Genomic DNA, 7315 nt, shown 5'->3' with positions numbered 1-7315 from the left:
TATGTTTTGGTTTTTTGGCCAGGAGGCATGTGGGATCTTAGCTCCCTGACTAGGGATCGAACCCGCACCCCCTGCATTGGAAGGCGAAGTCTTAACCACTGGACCTCCAGGGAAGTCCCTGGTGACTCTTGGTATTGAGATAGCATTCTACTATAATCAGAATTTTCTTGAGTCCTTGACCTACCTGTAATGCAGCCTCATATCAATAACATTTTAATAACCCAGCAGATTCTAGGGACAAAGGAAACCAAATTCTGCATATCCATATCTTTTTGTTTTAACAGCTTTTTGAAATATAATTGATATATGATAAAAACTGCATGTTTAATGTATACAATCTCATGAATTTAACACATGCATGCAACCATGATACACCATCACCACAATCAACGTAGAAAACATCCATCACCTCCAAAAGTTTTCTTGTGTTCTTCATGTGTGTATGTGTGTGTGTGTGTGCATGTTTTGTTTGTTTTTGTTTAGTTTTGTTTGTGGTAAGAACACTTCACATGAGATCTACCTTCTTAACAAATTTTTGAACAAAGAGACACCTCCTGGATCCCATCCCATTCCCAGTTAACACCCTTTAAATCTAGGTCCAATACAGACAGTAGAAAATTGAGTGGAAGAGAGACATGATGCCTTGATCCAGGGTCAAAGCTTAGCAGACTTTAGAAACTTTGAAATTTGCCTTTGTAAAGAACAAAATGGAAATACTATATATACATAAATATAGTGTTGATAATGATGTGTGTGTGTTTATTTTCTTACTTGGCAAAGGACTCATGTAACTTGCATTATAATGCACGATTATGATGGGGCAACTAAAAATAAACACAACAAAAATCAGCATTTTAAAGCAGACATCTAGACATCCAATTTATGTCAGAATACAGTAAATCAATATGTTCAGTACTAGTTGTGCTTCTCATCTTAAACAAGACATCCATGACTCTGATTTAACAGAGAGGAGAATATTAATTGGAGAAGAGATAGAAAACAACTTGAAATTCTAGACGTGAAACTATCACAATATCTATTTTTCTGGTATGCCATGGTTGTGGTCATTGTTTTCTTCTCCTTTACTGTATCCTGTATTCTGAAACCTAAATAGAACCCTCTCAAATTTTCATACGTAATGGAAAATCCCTGAGGCATTTCTAGCTAAGGAAATTTATGGTGCTCCACAGGAAGCTTCATGATGCTATACAAGGGCAGTAGATACGGAAGGAAGCTAGGCGGCCTCTCTGTCTTTGTATGTAAAGCTCATATGCATTTAAGATAGAGACCCATTATAACATCATTTGTCCACTTTGGGATTTGCAAAGACATGGCAAAATATCTCAGTTTGCTACTTTTTGGTTCTGTAGGCCATTTCACATTTTTGTCCATATTACTGTCTGTAGGCAGAATGGAGGCAATACCATAATACGTCATTCTCCTAAATGGTGAAGGACTGTGTGTGTGTTGGGGGGTGGGGAGCTGGGGGATAGTTTTAAGAATTTAAAAGAAATAGTGATTCAATATTTTACTAATATAATCTATACACATAATTTTGTATGATAATATCGAAGATCAGATCTTATGAGAGTGATGCATTCTTGTATATTTCATTTTAGTTGATTTTCATAAATCCAAATAATTTTGACAAATTTCACTTTAAAATGCTTCATTAAATACATTCTTTATTTCATAATCAGGGCACCTACTGTTATAGTTAATTATATGATTTAGTTAATGAAAATTAATTGTTTCTGTTGCCTTTACAAATATATGCTGCTTACAGTCACTTTGAATTTTATTACTTAGTGAACTTTAATACACCATTTTCTTATTTCAGTGAACACCCAAATACAAAAATAAACAAGGCTGCTAATTTTTCCTTGTTGGCTCTTGTTTAGACACGCCAGCTCTGTGATCCCCTAATACTCTGAGTCAGACATGGGAAAGCTTACTGTGCAGATGTTCCTGATATTTTACATATTAGAATAATCTCCACAGCCAAGAGGAACTAAAATGTTAATGCAATTAAATTTTTAATTTCAAGTCCAAATATTTTACTTCCTTATAATAAATCCTGCTCATTAAGTATGTAGCACATATGGGCAGAAATAATCCTCTCTAATCTAAAGGTCTCCAGGGTCCTTACTTGACCTTTTTTTATTCTGATCATCAAAATATAGTAATAGGTTAAAATTATGCATTTCTATACTATTATAATTGGGGTGGTGTATTAATTAGTAACTTAATAATATTTATCAAAATGATAAAAAATTATTAAGAATTATTGAAATAAGGCACAGGCCCTGTAATGACCCACATGTACATTCATTCACACACATAAACATACACATATATACATACACACACAATAATTTATATATTTGTGTCTAGTATTTACAGATTTACTATATGGTGTGATACTGATTTCCTAACAAATTTCCAAATAATAGGTTGTTTATTTGAGGGGTGGGGGTGGTGTTCAAAGCTGGATTCTCTAAAATCTAAGATTCTGGAATTCTCATTTGAGTGTTCTGTCACATTCTTGCCTAAACTGTCTGCCCTCACTATTCTGAGGTTATTAGCATACTGTTTTAAGCACTTAATGTGACCTGCTGAGTATTTCTTGGCCTCTTCTTTATGCACTTATAAAGAAAAATTTACTACTTGTAATGTTGAGGTTTTCTGTCTCTTTAACCTGTTTTTACGTCATTTCCAGCCACTGAACTATTTCCACCATGTAACTAAGTACTTTATATGTCATTTAGAAATAAGAATCAAAACTTGTTTTGCAAAATGGGTGGACCTTGAACACATTATGGTAATTGAAATAAGTCAGAGAGAGAAAGACAAATACTGTATAATCTCACTTATATATGCAATCTTATAACAAAAAAAAAACAAACAAACTTATAGAAATAGAAAAAGAGATCAGACTACTTGTGATTATAAGAAAGATAAGATTATTTTCATAAGCAAAGGTCCAGGGATGAAGACGATTGGAGGAAGGTAGTCAAAAGATACAAATTTCTAGTTATAAGATAAGCACTAGGGAGTAATGTACAACATGATGACTATAGCTGACACCACTGTATGATATATAGGAAAGCTGTGAAGACTTAAGTAAATCCTATGATTTATCACATGGAGAATATTTTCTCTTTTTTTCTTTCTTTTCTTTTTATTGTATCTATATGAGAAGATGGATGTTAACTGAAACTATTGTGATAATCATTGCACAATATATGTAAATCAAACCATCATGGAGTATGCCTTAAACTTATACAGTGATGTATGTCAATTATTTCTCAATAAAACTGGATAAAAACTTGTTTTGGATCTGAACTACAAAGCAAATCATTTCAGCAAGTAAGCAAGGCTAAAATTATTTATGTGGTAATGGATTATAGTTAGAAACATTGGTCTGAATTCATGTTTAGCTTTATATAGACACAGGTGGTTACTTAGAGACATACTTACAGATGTGTGTGCATATATATTGGCTAGTATAAATACATATATTTTTTCTGTCAGTTGAGAGATACTAAAATAAACAGTCCAATAGCAGCAAGCACATCTGACATAAAAGTACTGGTTTCTAATACCACTCTCCAATAAGAGGAATTGTCCTCCTTGGAGAAATGGCTAATTCTAATGTTTGGCCAAGCAATACACAAGATGAGGCTGGAGTGTCTTGTACTGTCAGAAAGTAAAGAGTGCTCAAAACACATACACACACACAGATCTTCACAGGGTATGTCAAAGGCATATAGGAGCCAACTGAAAGAGCTCCTAATGGCCAAAGCTATAACAATAAAGGAATTAATATTGTATTATAGCCCAAAGGATAAAATAAATAGATATCTATTAGCCCATCTTAATAAAAATAAACAATTGAATAAACAAAGGTAAAGAAGAGACAATGTCATCCTGAAGAATTCCAAATTATTGATGTAGAAAATCTGTAGTCAAGGAAGGTGGGAGGGATAACCTCCAGTTCTTAAGTGTAACCTGCACATTGCAACCTCCTTGCAAAGAATTAACAGTGTGCAAAGGGAGAAAAGGACGTAACTTTGCAGTGGAGAAACCTGACCAACACTCCCTCAGCCGGATGATACAGGCCATCATAAAATCACAAATCCTATTGATGGCATGCACCCCTAATATGATATTTTGAAAATGATTCTCTACTTCTGGGGTCTTCCTTATAACCCATACCCGCAGTCATATCATAAGAAAAGCATTAGAAAATTTTCAGTGGAGGATATCCTACAAAATAACTGACCAGCACACTTCAAAACTGTCAAGGTTATAAAGAATAAAGTCAGAGGAACTGTCACAGAAAAGAGAGGGCTAAGGAGACATGACCCCTAAATTTAGTGTGGTAACCTAGATGGGATTCTGGAACTGAAAAAGCTCATCAGATTAAAATTAAAGTAATACAAATAAACTACAGAGTTTAGCTGATAATAATGTATCAATGTTGTTTTATTAATAATCACAAATGTACCATACTAATGTAAAATGGTAATAATAGGGGAAACTGGGCATGGAGTATATATGAACTTTCTGTATTTTCTTCTCAATTTTTCTGTCAATATAAAATGATAATGGTCTATTTAAAACAAACAACAACAACAAACAAGCAATCATTCCCCCAAGACTAGCCTCAATGAATCATCACGTCCTCCCCCGCGGCCATGGCACAGTAGCGTGATACTTCCTGTATCATCCTGGAACATCATGCAATTTCCTTAGTGAGCAACACAGGTAAGAGCTTCAAGAGCACTGATAACACATGCTAGTAATGTGTGGGAAATAATTTGAAAGTGATGAGTGTCGAGTATTTACCATCATAATTTTCAATATAACTTATTTCATTTAAATTGTACTAACAGTTAGCTTCACAACTGGCCCACAAAGTATCTGACAATTTGACAAGAGGCTCTGATTCCAATAAGAGTAAAAGTTGGTTCCAATAAGAGTAAAAGTTGGCTCCAGCACATCACAGTAGCTTGGGAGTCTCTGTGTGTGTGTGTGTGTGTATGCGTGTGTTGCATTTGATTAAGTTATTAGTCAGTGATTTTTAAACAAACAACTAAATACTATAACAAAATTTTAATTTTAAGGAGTTTCTAAGATTTAAATTCATTTTTAAGAAAGCACATAATGATTAATCCATTTAGTTCCAAAAGTAATTACTAGGCACTAACCTTTGTAAGGTACCCTCCAGTTGCAATGGGAAGAGAGGGAGAGAAATAAAAGTCTCCTTAACCTCAAATAATCTGTTTCTCCAAAAGCAGAGGCAGACATGAACTCAGAGGGAAGAAAATGGTATGGAAAATAAATATAAACAGCCACAATTTCTATAAGTGTTTCAAAACAGAGATGGCGAGCATAATCTTACCCCACTATACATATGTAACAATGCTCAGGACATACACCTTCAGTGAAAAAGCCCTAAAGTGGAATTGATTCAATGAACTTTGATGTAAGCACCCCCACCTCATATTTTATTTCCCTTTTCTCCTTATATTACTTATTTTCCTTTTTCCGTATTTCCTCACACTCAGTAAACCGTAGTGTACCATCAAATTTCACCTCTACTCTTGATCTCTGGCATAATCACATGAAAATATACACAGAGGTCAAACTTAAATTCTCTGTATTTCTTGGACCGGGGTTCATGGGAAAATGCAACTCAAGGAATGTTTGTATTGTCTTGTTTTCCAGTTTGTCCTTCTAAAACTATTGAGGTCTACTATCAGAATTTGGTAGTAATTATTCTGCCATAATTAAAGCTAATTCAGAAGTATCTTATTGAAACTAAAGTGCTCACACACACACCAATACAAACGCACAAATCATGTTGGAAAAAGGGACATACAGAAAATCTCCTAACAGAGAAGTAAGCTACAGCTGCCTCAAAAGAATTAGGACCATAGCATACACAGTATACTCTGTCTGCCTAGAGTCGAGGGCTGTGTTTCACCTCTGTGTTGACTACTGCAGATCAACAATTTCAGGATAGGGCTCTACTTGAACCTAATTTTACTACCTAGATTCACTGGCCCAACATACATTTACTCAGTGCATACATACATACATACACACATGTTTATTAAAAATTTAAGTTACTCTTATCTTGCTTTCTGTGGCTTGCAAATAAAGGACCAGTGTGCAAAATAGCATTTAATAAACCTCTCCTTGACCCCTAAGTGTTCTTATAATCAAAATTAACTATTAAAAAAAATCTAAATATACACATACTGTTGTGGGTTGAATTGTGTACCTCCAAAATATTTTAAAGTCCCTCTGAATGTTCCCTATATGGAAATAGGGTCTTTGCAGATGATCAGGTTAAGGGGAGGTGGCCCTAACTGGGTTGAGCCTTAATCCAATATGATGGTGTCCATATAAAAAGGGAAAATTCAGACATAGAGACAGATATGTATACAGAACACCATATAAAGATGAAGGGAGAGATTGGGTGATGTAACAACAAGCCAAGAAATGCCAAATTATACAAATCACCAGAAGCTAAGAGAGAGACATGGAACAGAATTCTCCCTCAGAAGATGCCAATTTTGCCAACACCTTGATCTCCAACATTATTCTTCTGAACTGTGAGAAAATGCATCTCTGTTTCTTAAGCCTTCCAGTTTGTGTACCTAGTTATGGCAGTCCTAGAAAACTAATATGCATATAGATAAATGATAAATGCAGGCCAGTAGGGAAAATACAAAAATAAATGAAAAAGACTTTAGGGAAGTACTTAAGATATAACTTAAGCAATGTTACTAGAAAATTGGATACTTCTAGGTAAGTGCTCTGGACACACCAGCAGGACAGGAATTCTCAGGAGATAAGGTTGGAGAGGGACACACATTCAAGTGTCGCTGGGACATCCATTAATTATGTTATACCTTCATAATGTTCAGTGTTTTTATTTTGTTTGTTTACTCTCAAATGTGCACTGGTGTACACACCAGTGTACACCATATTTAAAATGGAAACCAACAAGGACCTACTGTATAGCAGAGGAAACTCTGCTCAATATTATGTAACAATCTAGATGGGAAAATAATTTTAAAAAGAATAGATACATGTATATATATAACTGAATGACTTTGTTGTACACCTGAAACTAACACAATATTATTAATCAACTATACTCCAATATAAAAAGGTTTTTTTTGTAAAATAGAGTACACTGGTGTAAATGATAAATTATAAGGTTGTCCTATATAGAGGTCACAATAGGAAATGTAGATCATTATACATGAAATCAGAAGTCAGAGTCTTTTTTAAGAAA

This window comes from Mesoplodon mirus (assembly GCF_964341445.2).
Source record: "Mesoplodon mirus genome assembly, chromosome: 16".
Classification (NCBI taxonomy): Eukaryota; Metazoa; Chordata; class Mammalia; order Artiodactyla; family Ziphiidae; genus Mesoplodon; species Mesoplodon mirus.
Note: the sequence above shows the minus strand (reverse complement) of the source record.